Here is an 18503-nt window from a genome sequence, read left to right as displayed (position 1 = left end):
TAGTCACATCTCGGTCTTAGGAGGCGTGTAGTCAGCTTGATCGTGGGCTGTTGGATTTGCCTCGATCATAGCCATCGGTTTTCGGTCACTGTGGGTATAAATAGTGGGGACCCCCAGTCGCTTTTCATTTCCATTCTCCTGCATTTGCTTCTTGAGCTTGCGTCCAAGTTTTAGCTCGCATCCATGTTTTTAGCTCGCGTCAACCTTCCGTAGTCCATTTGCTTTTTCCGGGTGAGTCCGCACTTCTTCTTGGTATTCTTTTCCTCCCGATGTCTAGATTGGACAGCTTAGACAGTTCTTCGAGGGGGTCCGATGCAAGTTCTACAAACCGAGTTGCATCCCCTAACAGCCTTAGTGAGCCCAAGGTAGAGCTCGAGGAAGAGTTCGAACCCGTAGGCCGAGTCGCCTCGGGTAGTTTGGCGTCCTCCTCCCGTCGAGGCCGGACGTTAGACAAGTTTGGGCCCTCAACCATGACGCCTGAGGGGCTTTACTCCCTTATCACCCAGTTCAACTTGCCTAGGGAGTATACTTACTTTATACCCTCGAGGGACTTCCCTTGGGAACACGGTCCTAACGAGATCGTGATATTCTGGGAGTAGCTCGTCGCTGGGCTGTGCCTACCTTTCCACCCTCTCATCGTTGAGGTTATGAACCACTTCGGCGTCACCGTTGGTCAGCTCCACCCGAATTCTATTCGTAATTTGGTTGGGACTATCTCCCTCTTTTGCGAACATATTTTGCCTTTAGACCTAGAGATCTTTTCTTCCATTCTAATGCTTAAGAAGCAAGCGGGTCCCCTTCCTGAGCGTAGGCGGGCGTACTACCTGTCACCTCGCCCGGGGTTCAAGCTTTTACACGATCTTCCCAACAAGGTCCCGACGTGGAAACAAGACTACTTCGAGGTATGAAGTGCAACGGGGTGGCCATTCCAAACCGGGTGGGAGTTGGTTGCCCCCGACCCCGGTGTTACGCTAGATAGGGAGACGGCGAAGGGCCTCCGGGGAATGGGCCCGACTTGGGCTAAAATGCCACAATTATCTGACGGAGGCCAAGCTCATCCAGGCTGGCCTTAGTTCGGGTAGGTTCCTTGCTCAAAGGCTTGCTTTTTATTTTGCTTTCCGTTCTTTCGTTTTCCTGATGTCGAGCTCTTTTTGCAGGTGTGATGGATGTAGAAAAGACTCGCGGTGGGAACCAGTTTCATGCCATGAAGAGGAGGAAGCGAGTTGCCAAACGGACTCGTGCCAAACTGCCCCGAGATGCGGAGCCCGAGGTACCGGGATATCCACCGGTGGATCCGCCAAAGGAGCCCGAGATGGCCCCGCCAGTACAAGAAGCGACAGGGGCCCCTTACGCCGAGGGTGCTTATACGGGGGCTCCTTACACTGAGGCTGCTTATACGCGGGCTGGGCCTTCAGGCTCAGGAAGCCAAAGCGAGTTCAGGAGCGTGCTGTTGCCGAACCACGCTCTTCAAAAAAGTAGAGAGGCCGTTTATCCAAAGGAGGTTGTGGCTTGGACTGAGCTTCCTTTGAACCATGTAGCCGGGAGTGCTGCCTCTTATGCCATGGTGGTAAGTCAGCGACTTCTTGTCGGGCTCCTTGTCATTACCTTTCTCGCTATTGCTCATTCTCGTTATTTTTCCTTTTGGTAGGTGAACTCCTCCATCCATGTCTTAGCGGCCCAAGCGGAAAGGAGCTCGAGGCGGGCACAAGCTACCAAAGTGGCTTCTCGGGCTGCCGAAGCGGCTTCTCGCGCTGCACAGACTAGGCTAACGAGGTCTTAGAGAGACACCAAGGCCATAGGAGTGGTGGTGAAGCACATGGCGGACCTAAGGCTGGACTTGCAACATCAGGTCGAATACCTTCAGGAGGATATTAGGGAGAGGACAGAGATCTTTTCTCAAGGCATCGAGGATGCCAAGAAGAAGGCCATTGAAGACTATATCACCTCGCCACGCTTTGACGACCTGATGGTGGGCTCGTATAGAAGGGGTTTTAAACTGAAACGGTGGATGATCAGGAATACGTACCCCGAGCTCGACATCAACGCCATAACTACTTCGCGCATTACTTTGGAGATGGCTAATGCAGCTGATGGTGAACCGGATTCTGAGGATGAGGCAGGACCCTCGGGTATCGTCGAAGTGCCTTCCGAGGATGAGGACTGAGATTGTCGGGCTGCTGGAATATATATATTGGAATGTAAACAGAGTATCACCCTCTTTTCTTTTTTTTTCTTTGAAAGACTATATTGCCGAACTAACTATATGCCTCTGATGATGAGATGCCAAGGTCCTTATCCGCTTGGTGTTAGCATTTTGCCTTTGCGTGCCCATGCCGAAGAGGTGACTAAGTCTTATGGTGCCGAGGTGATTTATGGGTAGTATCGTCTTAAGTTAACAATGTTCCATGCTCGGGGTACTTGTTTGTCCTCTAATGTTTCGAGCTCATATGCTCCCCCGACCACTCTCTTTACTCGGTAGGGCCCTTCCCAATTCGGTCCAAGTTTGCCCACGTCGGGCTCGAGTGCCATGATCTTACGGAGAACCAGGTCGCTGATGCAAAAGTTCCACTTTTTTACTTTGGCATTATAGTACCGAGCTACTCTTTACTGGTAAGCTGTGGTCCGGATGTACGCGAGGTCTTTTACCTCGTCCAGTAGGTCGAAGTTGGTACGTAACTCATCTCCATTTGTCTGATCGTCGTATGATTCTAGTCGCAGTGTAGGTACTTCAATCTCTGCCGGGATTACTGCTTTAATGTCATAGGTGAGGTTAAAGGGGGTCTCTCCCATTGTGGTTTTTTCCGTAGTTCGGTGAGCCCATAGAACACTTGGTAGCTCGTCCGCCCATAGCCCTTTAGCTCGGTTTAGTCGCGCTTTCAGTCCGCGGAGGATAGCTCTGTTCATCACTTCTGTTTGACCGTTTGCCTGTGGGTGCGCAACCGATGTGAAGTTCTACTGAATCCCCTTATCTTGGCACCATTCCTGAAATTTGATGTCCTTGAACTGCTTGCCATTGTTGGAGATCAGTACCCGAGGTAACCCGAAGCGACATACTATGTTCTTTCAAAAGAAGTTCTGTACGTTTCAAGCTATGACTGTTGCGAGAGGTTCAACTTCTACCCATTTTGTGAAGTAATCTACCGCCACCACTAGGAACTTCCTCCCACCTGTTGCTGGCGAGAATGGCCCCAGGAGGTCAATGCCCTATTGCGCAAAGGGCCATGAACTGATGAGATGCATGAGGTCGGTGGCAGACTGATGGTGGATATTGGCATGATTCTGACACTTGTCGCATTTTCTAACGAGCTTGATGGCCTCTGCCTTCATTACCCTGCCCCCCAAGTGTCCTCCGCACAGACCTTCATGAGTGTCGTGGAGTACGAGCTCGGCTTTGGGTAATGAACTTCACTTATGAAGTCTACTGCGAGGAGCTTTTCGACCTCCTCATCAACCGCCCTCTAGCGTTCTGGGGCTAAGTTGCGTTTCTTCTGTCTAATGGGTCTAACTACAGGGTCAGTATTAAGTTTGTGAGTTATAAGGTTGGGGTCAATACCGGGCGTATCGGCCGTGAACCATGCAAAAATATCTAAATTTTAAAGTAAGAAACTCACCAGTTCGAATTGTAGAGGTTCCTGGACAAAAGCACCGATCTGTAGTGTCCGAGCTGGGTCTACATCTGAAGTTGGGATTGCGACCGTTTCTTCTATGGGTGAAGCTCGTTCTTCGCCTTGCTCCTTAGGCCGCTCCTATTCGAGGTCGTCGGCCACCTTGGTTTTTCCCTTCAGGGTGGCAACATAGCACTTGCGGGACTCAAGCTAGTCGCCCCGCGCTACTCCCACACCGAAGTCTGTAGGAAACTTCATTGCCAAGTAGTAAGTGGAGACCACTACCCGTAGGACATGAGTGATTGGCTGCCCTATTATGGCGTTGTATGGCGAGGGGGTTGCGACCACCAGGAAATCGTGGTTGAGTCTAACCGCACAGAGCCATGTGCCGATTCCACTGGTACTGTTATTTTCCCGAGGGGCTTGACTTCCTCTCCGCTGAAGCCCACGAGAGGAGTGTTTGCGGGCTTCAACTCGCTTCTCTACAGCTGAAGCTGGTCAAACGCCAACTTGAAGAGAATGTCCACCAAGCTGCCTGAATCAACAAGCACGCGCCTGACTTCGAAGTCGTTGATCCTTAGTTTTATGACAAGTGCATCATCATGGGTGTAGTGGACCCCTCGCGCATCGTCTTCCATGAAGAAAATCGGTTTCTCCGTCTTCGGCCTCTCCGGAGGGTTCTGTTCTTCCCAAGCAGCTTCACGAACTGACGCCCGGGCCGCTGCCAAAGTACAACCCGCTACTATCGAACCTCCCACTATCACGTGGATGGTTCCCCGAACTGGCCTCTCTTCTGGAGGCTGTCTTTGCGACGGTTCGGCCAGCCTGCTGCTGGACTCGGGGGCATCCTTACCGTGCTCCCTTTGCCGACTTGTCTTATTATTATTATTATTATTATTATTATTATTATTATTATTATGCTGTACAAAATTTCTCAAGTACCTGCAACGGACGAGTCCCTCTATCACGTTCCGTAGTTTATTACAATGTTCGGTACTATGACCGTGGTCTCTATGGAAACTGCAGTACAAGTTTTTGTTCCTCTCGTTTGGGTTCCTCTCGTCATCAAGATCTCAACCCGCTTCGTGTTCAAGGGCGTGTAGTATGTCCGACCTGCCATGGGAGCTTGGAATGGCTGGCTTGGTTTCGATGCCCGAGTTGGATCCTTCCGACTGTCGCCTTGATTGGGGAGTTCTTCTCTCTTCCTTTTTTCAAACCCGCCCCCGGTCATTTGGTTGATCTCCTCCTCCATTCGCATGAACTTGTCCGTGAGCTTAAGGAACCTAGCAATGGTCGTGGGTTGTTTGGCCACTATGTGCCACTTGAGCTCTTTGTGTGTTACCCCCATCTTGGCTGCCGTGAGCTGAACTGCAGGGTCCATGCGTGGGATCTGTAGGCATGCGACATTAAACATTTTGATGTAGCTGTGGATGGGCTCTCCTTCCTTCTGGACCATGCCGATGAGGCTCTTCTCGGTCCGGGGGCACTGCTTGCTGGTGACGAAGTGCGCAGTGAAGACGTGCATGAACTAGGCCCAACTCCTTACTGACCTGGAGGCTAGGTTCTTGTACCGGGTGCAAGCCACTCCTCTGAAGGTGGTAGTGAAGGCTACGCACATACAGGACTCGCTGGCCCTAGCCAAGTGCATCTGGGACTGGAAGGCCTCGACATGGTCGCTAGGGTCAAAGGACCCATCATACTTGTCGAGTGGGGGGAGTTTGAAGTCTCTGGGCATAGGAACTGCAAGGAGTTCTGATGATAGGGGGAAGGGACCGAGAGGATTGGGGCAGCCTTTACCTCTTCCAAGCTTGATTCTTCTTCACCTCGGAGCTCGGGTAGGATGCGGGTTGCAGTTCGACGGCTTCGCCGGCGGCGCCTCTATTGCTTGGAAGGCCCGGCGTTGGCATAGCTTGCCTCGGTGCTCCCGAGCTCCATGGGCCTGGACTGCTGGGGGTGGTCCGTGGCTAAGGTGCTGAACCGGTTTTTGGTGTGCAGGGGCCCGTCCTGAAAGCAGCGAGGTGATCCTGACTTGATGGATCGGGTTCCTGGTCCACCGGTGCGTGGCGAGGCGGAGGCAGCCGCTCTCTTTCTCTTGCTGGGGGATGAAGCCTGGCTTCTAGAGGGGTTTCGAGCCTAGGGGACCCGAGCTTGGGAAGCCTCCTGGTGGGGGCACCCGCCTTGAGGGGAGGGCTTGGCTCGCCTAACGGCGGGGTGCCGAGGTGGGAGCTGACTTTGAAGCAGTTGGGGGAACTATTGCTGGTAGTGGTATTAGGATACATGGTGCAACATCTACTGCTGGTAGATTTGATGTTGTTGAAACTGCTGCATTTGGGCTTGGATGGCCCGCATGCCATGCACCAGTTCATCAAGCTAGTTCTAGCTAGTTGCTGGGGGAACAATGGTTGGTTCAGCAAAGGTGGTTCCAACAGAGGGAGGAAGGGGGACGTTCATGACGGGAAAATTCACGGGCGCCACTGCTCATGGCGCATTCAGACTGGGGATCCCATCCATCGGAAGGGGGATGGTGAACTGTCTGATGCACACCACGGGGGCTTGAGGTTGTTCCCCAGTGGCGTTCATCCCCGTGCTACGTTCGGCATTGCTGGAAGAAGCCATGGGTGTTGGGGTTTCTTGGAAAATAGGTGCTATAAGAGTTTTAGAGGGAGGCTTTTAGAAGCGTTTCCCACAGACGGCGTCAATTGATGGAGTGCAATCCAGTCGGTCCTAGCTGTCAACGATCTTGCCTCTGACTTGAGTAAAAGGTGCCTAAAACGGGGAAGAAAGTGAGTAATCTCCGGGGAGGAGCCCGGTGAGAGTGCTCCGAAACTCAAGTTAGTATTTCCTCAAAGGCAAGATGAAAAACCAGATGGCGCAAAGTTATCACATACCTTCCTTCTTGGGGGGAAGAGGGCCTTTTATAACCACTTCGCGCACTCACTCTCAGGCTCCTGTTAGGTTGGGTATCATTACCTCTGCACTTCTACCAGTTTGGGTGTCATCGCCTCTGCTGGGGCAGACAACCACCACTTCTCTCTTTGTTGGAGCCATCTCTGTGACTGGAGGTGGCGGTGGCAGGTGGCCGTTGAAGTGCGGCTGTCAAGCGTCAGATCCTAAGTCAGTCAGGTGTGCCGCCTCGGGATACGGACTCCTTTGGTGTTAGGTACGATTGTTCAGTTCGGCGGCTTGGAGACGAAGTGCTGGAGTGGCGTGCGAGGTGAAGTCTTGAGTTCGGGTAGAAGTGTGGCCTGAGCTGCCCTGGGGTGGGCCAGTTCGGGTTGTTGGGGCTCCTTTTGGGAGAGTTCGGGCTCCTTTTGGAGAGCTCAGACCACTGGTTCCTCCTCTCGGAGCTTGCGCCTTGAGCTTACTATCGTGCCGAGCTGTTGCTTCTGCCAGGCCACCCTCGGTTGTTTCCACGTGTTGGGTGGTCAAGAGGTCAGGCCAAATCTTCCCTCATCATGAACCATTGGTATACCCCCCCCCCCCTATTTCTACCCCCGGGGTTGAGCTCAAACCTAAGCCTGAACAGTACCAATCTACTAGACCATCGGGCCTAGATCTTGAGCCCAAGCCTAAACCCATATAAAGTCTAAAGCCCGACTAGACCTAAACCCAAAATTTGATTTATTTATATTAAATTGACTTCAAAACTAAAATATTTATTTAATTATTATTTTATTTTATTAAATATATTATTATCCATAAATTTCTACTTGTTTTAAATAAATATTTTTTTCTAAAAACTTTTAATTAAAAAAGTTACCTTTGGCAGATTCTTTTTTTTACTATATAATAATTTAACTTTTGCAAACCTCCGCTAGTTTATATATGATGTGGTAACACAATTTTTTCACAAATTTATATTAATCATTTAAAAACACAAAACAATGCAATGCCACTATACCAGGTCTCACGCGTGAGGGCATCCAATAGTGTCCAACTGTCCATATCGCTAATTGGTGCAAATGCAGATTCAGACAATCTAGAAGTTCAGTAGGTGGCAACAACGGACGTCATACTCTCAAATTGTAGTTCATAGTTGGTACAGTTCGGTAATAACGTCATGTCTGTAGGAAGAAGCCAAAAATGTAAACAGTAGTAAACTGTAAATAGCATTGCTTCTTTATGGGTTTGGATAGGGGCAACCCAACCCAGAAATTTTGGCCTTGGGCCTACGCGAGTATTAGGTTGATAAAATTTAGAGTCGCGCTTGGGCCTAATATTAATATTATAATATAATATTTATGATTATGGTTTTCAAACCCGGTCCGGACCGAAAAAATTGGGAACCGTCACTTGGCCAGTTCTGTTTTACCCCAAAATTGCTTTTTGACCAAAAACCATTGAATCGAAAACCAAGAATCTAAGAACCATTCAACCCGAGAATTGGAGCCATAATAATTTCCTGTTCAGTCTGGTTTTAAAAACATTGCTTATAATATGTATTATATATACTTTTATATTATATAATATATAAAATAAAATTATATGCACATTATATGTCATTTACTATAAACTATATATATAAACGCTTCCAACACTTCACTGAAAGATGGGCCCCAACCAACACCTTACTGCGTTGTCGGGCTGAGAAATAGTAATACCCCTACTGGTGATGCTTTAGTTGAAGGAAGTTGGTGAACATTGACAGAGTCATCTCAAGGTCGTAGACCGAATAGTAACAGAGGGGACTAACCACAAACCTAAGAGTTCGGCATCAACTATATACGTAGGACCCAATACCACCTGAACACCTCAATGATCCCCTCACACAAAGGAAACCTTAGCCCGGCTATCAGGCTATGCTCGTAGACACAAAGCTTGCCTGGCCGAGCCGAGGTGGCACTCTCACCAGCACTTGAACACCTGAGTTCATACTCCTTTGGTATGTACTATAGAACTTTGAATTGGGCCAAGTCCCCGAGCGTCAGACAACACAAAGTGATCCCAAACCGACTACTAGCCCACAGAGGGAGATCGGCCCCCTCCTTAGTTGACAACTCAACCTTAGCCTTCCAATCCGCGGCCCCCTCAAGATCAAAGGCCTCAAACTCTTCAGTCTCGGCCCCTTGGCCGTCAGCCTCACAGATAGCGAGCGCGGCAGCCTTGACGAGAGACCTCGGCTCAGACCCACTACTAGGGGAAGAAGAGGAAAAAGGAAAGGAAGATGAGCGGGAGGAGTTAGTGGACGAGGAAGAAGACATCTTACTAGATTTTATGGAAGTCTGCACCGTGAAATTGAAGCAACACCGAGCCGAAGACTACCTCTTGCCAAGCTCTACTAGGGCTCCCTTCACAAATGGCAAAGTGGAAATGCTCTCCACTCCTCTTTATAGGGCTTTCAACGTTCTAGATCGAAGCAAATCAATGGCATAAATCAAACACCACCCTTTGACAACTTGGGAAGACGAAAATGACGCAGCCACCCTTCTCATGCTCATGCCCTCAGGAAACGTAATGGTACTCCTATTGACCCATCTTGGTGATGGTATAGAGGCCGAACTGGCCGGTTCACCCAAAAAACTAGTTGCACCTCGGGCCGCCCAACTCATAAATATACGCTTGAGTTCCTCAACTGAAGACCTCAGAGCTCTTCCACACTACACCGCGGCCAAGCACTATACTCCTTGACTTTGGAATTAAGGGAGTGGTGTTTGGGTTATGGTTGAACTGGTCCCCGGGGCCATGTGTCACCTTCGCGGATGCCTTATCACTTCGGCCATGTCAGCACCACGTAAGATGGATAAGCGCCACCAAGATAGGAGAACTCCGAACAGATAAGTAGGATAGTTCCACCAAGAATCAGGACTTATCCCGAAGACCCCAACGGATAACCTCATCTCGACAATCTCGAAAGCCACATCCGAATAGGACACGAGTCATCGGCTATAAGAAGGTAATCCTCACTCAAGATAAGGGACTTTTGACTCTTCATGACCCATATTGTTATTCTGCCTCTACTTGAACCAGCACGTTGCTCTCAACTACTTGGCCGGACCACACACCGTTCTTGACTAACTTGAGTGTTGGAGTGCCTACCCGGGGAACAACTCCTCGGGCCTTTGACTATTTCCTTGTTTCAGTTCTTATTGTGTGACTTCATCCTTCTACTTCGGCTTCGCTAATTGGTAGGATCATCCGACTACGATCTTGGTTCAGGACACCTCGGATCGGACAACATAAGTTGTTATTATTATTATTAAACAACGTATGTAATACACAAATTAGACCTGTACAATGCACAGGTCCAGCTGACCCGTACTGCGTATGGACCGGATCGGGTAGACTCGTCATTTTGTATTAGGGTTTTTCGAAAGCGGGTCATCGCTGACCCGTGTAGGTCGTCTTCTTCGCCCGAACTGTCATGCGGGCCATGAGTCGACCCGATTAGCTTTTTGGGTGTTTTTACTATTTTTTTGGGGTTAAATCTTGTTTTTTTTTCACAATAAAAAATACGTTTGGCCTCCTACCTGCTGTTTGCAATCGTTTGGAAGAGGTAAAACATCCATGACCTCTGAAACGTCTGCTCAACCCAAAAAAGACGTGCTCAATCCAAAAAGGAGGTGAAAACGTTCGAAACCCCTGCAATGTTCGCAATGTATGAAACCAAAGAAGTTGGAAGAAAACCTGTGTGAAAAACAAAAGAGTGAGATGAGAAGAGAAAGCAAGAAAAGAATGAAAATGAATAGAAAAAGTGGCTGAGATGGTTCAACCTTTTGGTCTCCTGAACGTGTTCTCTGTTGGGGACTAAGAGGATGTGAGAGCTGAACGTCTGAGGCCGAGAGCGTGTGAGAGCTGGACGTCTAAGACTGAGAAGGTGTTCTCTGTCTCCTGAAGGTGCTGAACTTGTGTTAGGAAGCTTCAATGAAAGAAGTTTGATCTTCACGACTGTAAACGAAAAAGTTACATAGATGAAACGTTTGGTGTTCTCCCACCGTCTTAAATGAATAAATTGCAAACTCATTTGGTTGGTTGCTAAAAAGCTTGAAATTACGTGGATTACAAAAAAGAAAATAGAAAAAAAAAACAGAAAATTAGAATGGAGTTTCTTGCGAGGAGAGATGTGCTGACATGGCAAAATATATTGACCCTTAATAATTAACTACTTAATAAAATCGTTAATAAATATCGGCAAAAATAATGTTTCAATTTTTCTAAAATTATCATAAATTTGTAGAAAATGTCCAAAAATTAGAATGGAGTTTCTTGCGAGGAGAGATGTGCTGACATGGCAAAATATATTGACCCTTAATAATTAACTACTTAATAAAATCGTTAATAAATATCAGCAAAAATAATGTTTCAATTTTTCTAAAATTATCATAAATTTGTAGAAAATGTCCAAAAATATAAAAAATGCTGATTATAAAATAAAATAGTAAAATTAAACATAATAAAGTCTAATTAAATTATAAAGTTTATTAATTAAAATTTCCACTATAAACTAATATTAAAAATGAAATTGCTTCTTGATAAAATAAAAAAAATGAGTAAAAAATGATAAAATAATATTGATTAGTAATTTTTTATTTTTAATGTTTTTTATCAATAAATTGTAATCATATAATAATTAAAATGAAAATAAATAGTAAAAAGTAAAAATTATAATTAAAGTACAAAAAATACTAAATATAAAAATAAAACTGAATAACAATAATAAAAGAAATAAGATTTGTTTCTCTTAACAAACATTAAAGCTAATAATTTTAAATTAAGTTGAATTTCGATATATGACTAATAAAATGTAAAAATAAAGTTAATGGAATAACCTTGAGAATCAATCACCCTTAATTAAATTAAATTAATTAACTAAGATTAATTAATTAGTTATTAGTTAAATTTGTGTATGCCTAACCTATACAAGTTATTCAAATAACTACTTTTATTTAGTTAACTTACTTTTATTAATTAACTTAACATATTTAGTTCACTTAGAAAGTGATTATATAATTAAAAATATTAACTAAATAATAAGATAATTATATAATTAGTTAAGTAATTTTAACTTAATTACTAAATAATTCATGTTTATTAATAAAACAATAAAAAAGTAAGAAAAATTTAGCTTAAAAATTAAATCTTATATTTTGATATCTATTTATATTTCACTTAAAAAATAAAATGATACTGCAAATTTGTTAATAAAATTTAAAAAATTACAAAGTTATTAGTCTTAAACTTAATTATTATTAATTTAAAATCCCCTAATCTACTAAATAAAAATTTAGTAAAAGTTAAAACAATTTAATATAAAAATAAAATATAATACAATTAGGAGAGTCGCAATGCTCATTGGGGTGCAACTTGGGTGAGTCGGGCTGGGTTGGGTTGAGGGTCAACCCAAGCCCAACCCTAATTTTCAAACTTTGAGCTTAGGCTTGGCCCAACTCAGGGTTGAGCTTGAATGTACCAACCCAGGCCTAATTTGAGCTTAATCCAACATCTTGGGTAAGGCCTGTTGAGCTTTGTTGCCCAATTTTTTGGGCAGAATAGATTGATAACATGCAGATATGTATATTACAAAATGTTGGGTGGGTACAAATTGGGTTGGATTGGGTTGGGCCACCCAGGACCTCAATTCAATCCCAACCTGAGTTTAGGCTTTAAGCTTGAGTTATTTTGGCCCAAGACCAACTTGAAGTTCTAAAACTCAAGCCCAATCTGAGCAAAAGCTTTGGTTGAGCCATAGGGCTCATCCAAATTAAACTCTTATCTTCTTTTGCTTTAAATTCTTTTGACAAAGCCCATGCATCGCATGGGTCCGCGCTAGAAAAGAATAGAACTATTAACACCTCCTATGGTCTCGGATCCCTCATTTTTCTACTTTTTGGACAAAAAAGATTTTGAATCCACTTTTTACGGTTAACACTATTAATTAACAGCATTATGAACCCTAATGCTACTAAATACTAATCAATGTTTAAAAAACCGACTTAAAATCGGAACCACTTGGTCCACTGGTTTCTGGGTTGAATGGTTCACCAATTCACTCCAAACAGTTAGTCTGTGATTTTTTAAAATTTTAAAAAATAAAAATGACCTAGAAAATCATTGTTTGGATTGAACGGTTTAGCGGTTTAACTGTTTGGATCAGTAGTTCGCTAATTAAATCAATGCTTTTGGGGGAAATTCTAAACTAGATGCAAAATGGAACTGAATAAGTGACAAGTTTCAGGGTCTAATGGTTTGACTGTTTGGGTTGGGCCTAAAGCCTGAGCCTGAACCAAGCTCGAGGTCAAGCCTGAACTATCCAACTTGAGCTGAGTCCATATTAAAATTTGATGCACTTAGGTTGGGCTTAGGCCTAGGTGGGCTTAGGTTGGTCAATCACACTACACCAAAAATTGGTATACATGTATGCATAAATGCATGACTTATTTAAAAAATTATGCACATATGTGCATACTAACTAAGTGATTGGCTAACCTAACCAGCATTTACATCCTTAGGGTTTGGGCTGGACTTTGGTTGAGATAAGGTCACATCGGGTTCAGACTACTTAAGGATTAGACCCAAACCCTAGGGATGCAAATGGAATGGACCATGATCCGATCCGAGCTCATATCCTATTTGGTCCAAATTCGGATCACCCCAGTTCGGATATTTGTATCAGATTGGATAATAGGATTCGATCAGAAATTGAATCACCCCTATCCGATCCGATATATACATGCTATATATTTATTTATGTAAATATATATAATATATATATGTTATTTTTTTATTTATAAATATATTATTTATATTATATTTTTTAAAATTTGTTATATTATTTATTTTTATAAAAACATGTATATATATAATGAAAATAATTAAAAAATACTTGTATTTTTTGTTTTTTTCTATTTAAATCGGTACATTTTACTTTTCTTTTAATAATTTACTAAGTTTTAAAGAAAATAAATTGATCGGATCATATCCAAATATCCAACTTCTGAATCGGATTCGAATTCAGATGAATATCTATCAGATCCAATCATACTGATCGAATTTGGATATACCTTGATTCGAATCTAATCCGATTCATCTACATTCCAACCAAACCCAGCCTAAAAAATTAAAAAACCCAAACTTTTTAGATCCAAACCAAGCCTGAGAACCGAAAATCTAAACCCAACTGAAGTAAAATTACAGGCTGAATCGGTCTGGGCTCAGATTGGGCCCGACCAAGTTACACCCTAGAAACTATAGCTGAAATTCAGTGGAAAGCCAGCTGAGCCAGATTATATAGCAGCTCCCACAATATTTTAAATTCTTAATATATGCAGTAAGTGCGAGGTCGTGCAAAGAATGTGGATAGAGTCATCAGTCATATGACTGCAGATCTCGAGACTCGATCAAATTAATAATAGAATCCTCTAGGGCTGCAAGTGGGTCAAATGGAATCGGATATAAGTAGTTTAATTCACTTAGTCTTATATTCTGTTTCCAATTGAATCATATTTGTTCATTTTTAATTTTTTTTTTCAGTTTCAAATCGAAATCGGATTAAGCAGAAAATGATATTATACATTATTTATAGAATAAATTATATGAAACTTGAATGATTCATTCTTTAGTAAAAATGCAACATTTAAGAATAAGTTTGGGAAGAGTATAAATATAAATATATATAGTGCAAATACAAGATTTACAATACAATTTCCAAGGTTTTGCACTTTACATGTTTGTATTTATACTCTTTTCCAACTGAGCCTGTAAACCTATTCACTTAAATCGGATCGAATCACGAATTGGATAGGATGGATCAATATTTCACTCAATTATACATGGATTGAATTTGGATCACCCCTAAATAGAAATAGAAGGAATTCGGATTTAGATAAAGAATTCCAGAACACACTTAAATGTTGGTTAGGTTTCTTTGAGAAAAATGCTTGATATATATGATGGCTATGTCCAGTAACTCACATGAATCTCATATGACCTGTTTGATTTACAAATCAGCCATCCTGATTTTTTTCATGAAAATTAATATTTATGAGGTATTTTGTTTAGTGGTGGCAATTAGGTGGGTTGGGTTGGGTTTGGTTTGGGTTGAGCTTCAATCCAATTTATCTAACCTGTCAACCCATTATTGATCCAATTATATAAAATTAAATGAGTTGGGTTCAACCCAAACCTACTTTAACCTAATCCAACCCGTCCAAACTCATTAATCTTATATTTATGTACTTAAAACAAAAAACTAACTCCCTCTTGATAAATAAGTTGGTCATAGCTTGGGGGTAATAGTAGTTGCTATTTACAAAAGTGTTGAAGGTTTAAATCACATTATGCATGCTATTTTTACACAAGCGGCGAAGCCATTTGATTATGTTTGGGTTTTGGGTTTGATCGAACCACTTAGGTTCAAGCCGGTCAAACCAACTTGAACTATCTAATTGGATTGTCTTTGAGCTAATCACATCAAAAGTGGTTGAACCATTTAGATCCGAATCAATCCGATTGGATCGGATCAGACCGGTTCAGTTAATGGCGGATTGACTTAGATTGGCCCATATCAAGTTTATGCATGGGTTTTGGACCAAACCGACTGACCCAAAGCGGGTCAAGAGAAGTAAATCAAACATGTTCAGATTCAGGGCTAGGTTAACAGATACGAGTCAGATTGGATGATCCAAACCGGGCAAAGCAAGCGAGGCAAATTTTGGGTCAGACTGAACCGAACCATCCCGCTCATCACCGTTCCAAATTTGGGTTGACTTGGATTGGTCTACCCTGGGTCGGTCAAGTTTGGTTTGGACTGACCGACCCAAACAAACCAAACTGAGGTAATCGGGTCTGTTCATATTTAGACCAAGTCAAGCTGGTCCAGACTCGGGTCAAGTTGATTTGGATTTATGTCAATTTGGGTGAAGTGTGTTGATTCAAGACAAATAATTCTAGTAAATAATTAATGGAAAATTAATGCATTAATTATAAATTATTTCATTCAAACGAAGAAAATTTCAAAAAATGGCTAAGGAATTAATATTTATATCTTTAGTAGTTAACCCAATGGTTATCCACAACCCAACCCATTTAAATTGACCCAATGGGTGATCAACCCATTTCCAACCTGCCAAATAAATGGGTGGGTTGGGTGGGTTCAGTGGGTTGGGCGAAAAATTGCCACCCCTAATTTTGCTTATTAACACTCTTTCTTGCTTTGCTTGCTTGGATGGACCAATGATTGTCATATGAGGAAAAATGTTAGACATAATTAAGAGAATAAAAACCTAATCACGGATCTCACTTGACAGCTTAAGCTATTAGGGTACCCTTTGTTTTTTGGAAAATTATTTACCTAGGCAAGTGCACTTACCTATGTTTTTTATTTCTTATGTAAGTTAAACAATGACTATTTTTACTCATAAAATATCATTATTAGAAGGAACAATTTTGTCCTATAACATTTTGATAAATTTTTCCTCTAAGTAGGAAAGTTATTTATCCACTTGGGAGATGGGATTATTGGTCAATGGTAATCACTTTCCCGTTGACCAATTCCCCCCACCATTTATTGAAAAATGAATGAGGCCAAGGTTGATTAAGTGGTATGGTATCAAAACTTGTTTTTTGATCAAGTGGTATAATATTTAATCCCCATCGCCTCCATTATAATTAATTAAGTTTTAACACAAGGTATAGATAGGCCTATGCTTGTCTACCCTTCAAGTCTAATGGGATTTTGTGTGAAGACGTGTTAGAAAATAAAAACCTATTCATGGTCATGGACCTCACCTAACAGCTTAAGCTATTAGATTGAATGGTTCCTTGAGAGCTACAAGATATTGTATTTGGAATCCTTTTCATGTAGGTGGAAATAATAGAAAATAAGCATGAATGTAAAATAATAGAGATTTAAGTGTGGAATGATTTTAGGTAAATCTTGTGACTAGATCTACCCATGTAATAGATGATTCTTGTAAGTAGGGTTGTCTTTGCTACCATTGCTATTTCCACCTGACACTTTGGGTTGATCAATACAAATTTACTTACAAGATACAACTGTTATTTGAAGATGTTTATATTTGAAACAACACACCTTAAAAATGCATATGTGAGAGGCTCTTTCGACATTTCTCGAAGAAACAGCAATGACAACAATTATTCTAGCTCAAGGGATATTCATATATGATGTGACAATACGTCCCTCACCACTTTGTATTGATCAACCCAAAATGTTTAGACTTTGTTTGGTTGCAACGCGAATGCAAATATGTAGAGCACATAAATGCATTTTTTCTGGTTAATGAATGCAATCTGGGTTCACCGATTTTGTATTCTTGTTATTTGTTTCAATTGATGCAAATATGTATACAAATTTGTTGGTGTTTGGTATGATGTAATGTGAGCAAACGAACGGATAGAAACCTTGACTAAACCTACACATAAAAAAAAAAAAACAAACAAACAAATCACTGAAATCCCAAATACATAATATGAAAGAGGTTTAGAGTTTAGACAGGAACCATCCAAATGGAAAACAGATCTACATCCTACAAAAGACAAACACCCTTATCTGAAATACATGAATAATTGCAAATGGTTTGGGCAGATGTTTGAATTCCAGATAAAGAAAAACGAGGGAAATGGACTGCCAATGCAACCACTTTGGGTTCCGGGTTGAGAAATAATGAGAGGATGTATAGATGTATGGAGGCCAAATTTGGGAGTAGTGAATGGTCGATCTGTAGAAGATGGACTGTGCCTCTACTGGTGAGTACAATGAAACAGACGGAGAGATTTGCAAAAGTAAAAGAGTAATACCACATCAGATGAGCGGAGGAGATCTGCAAAAGCAAGCGGTTCAAAAATATTGATGGTCGGTCATGGACGGCGATGACCATGCAGTGGTCAGAGATGAAGACGAGAAGTTACCGTTGGTGGAACCCTGAGCGGCGTCTATCCTCTTGCTCAATTGAGAAAGCAATAAGCCTGTTTACTTTGATTTTCAAATAGCATAACTTTGTACCAAAAAATGGATACAGAAATGCACTCTCTTCATGGTACAAAGCTGCAGAAAATCCATTTTTGCTCTCTGAATAGGTGCATTTGTGTATGGTAAACAAACGCTCACAAATCCGAATCAGAATACATAAATGCCCTGATTCAGTGTTTGCATCGCAAACAAATGGAGCCTTGGGCTCAATTTGATAGGGATACAAATATAAATATGTAGAATGCAAAATCTTGTTATTTGTATTATTTTTTATGTATTTGCAATGATACTAAATACAACTTAAATTTTCATGTAAGACTATTTTTATATGTAAACAAATTGATGCAAATAAATCCTGAATGGTAATCTCCTACATTCATGAGACAAGTAGCTTTATTTTTTATTATGAGAAAGGATGAAAAACAAGAAACAGTTCAGCCTAGAAGAGGCTTGTCCATAGAGTTGCCTAAATGGCTGTTCGATTATTAAAATTTAGTTCTCTGGATCTTTGCCAGGAAAATTTTAAAATTGAAAAGCTTTTTCATAGGCTCAGTTTGATAAGAGTATAAATACAAATATGTACAACACAAATATATACAAAATAATACAAAATATATAGTTTTACACTACATATTTGTATTTATACTTCCAAACTGAACTATAGGCTCCGTTTGTTTGCAGCATAAATTTCTTTTGAATTGATGTAAATACATGAGTGCAAAGTCGTCGAATGTAAATCCTGAATACTTTTGCTTCGGATTCAACTGTCTTTTTTTTTTTTGTGAGAAATAAAATGTAGTCCTCACCTTATATGAAATAGAATGGAGGTAGAAGGGTTATTAGGTTAGGAAGTGAGGTAGGAATTCAGATTTTTGGAATTCAAAATTTGCACTACCAGAGGGTGCAATGAGTAAAAACTAGAAAGTATAAATTTTGTATCAGATAGAGTACAAATCATAATTACAAACAAATCG

Source organism: Nelumbo lutea, chromosome 3 (genome assembly GCF_056320005.1).
Source record: "Nelumbo lutea isolate HS-2025 chromosome 3, American lotus-T2T, whole genome shotgun sequence".
Classification (NCBI taxonomy): Eukaryota; Viridiplantae; Streptophyta; class Magnoliopsida; order Proteales; family Nelumbonaceae; genus Nelumbo; species Nelumbo lutea.
This window is presented reverse-complemented; position numbering follows the sequence as displayed.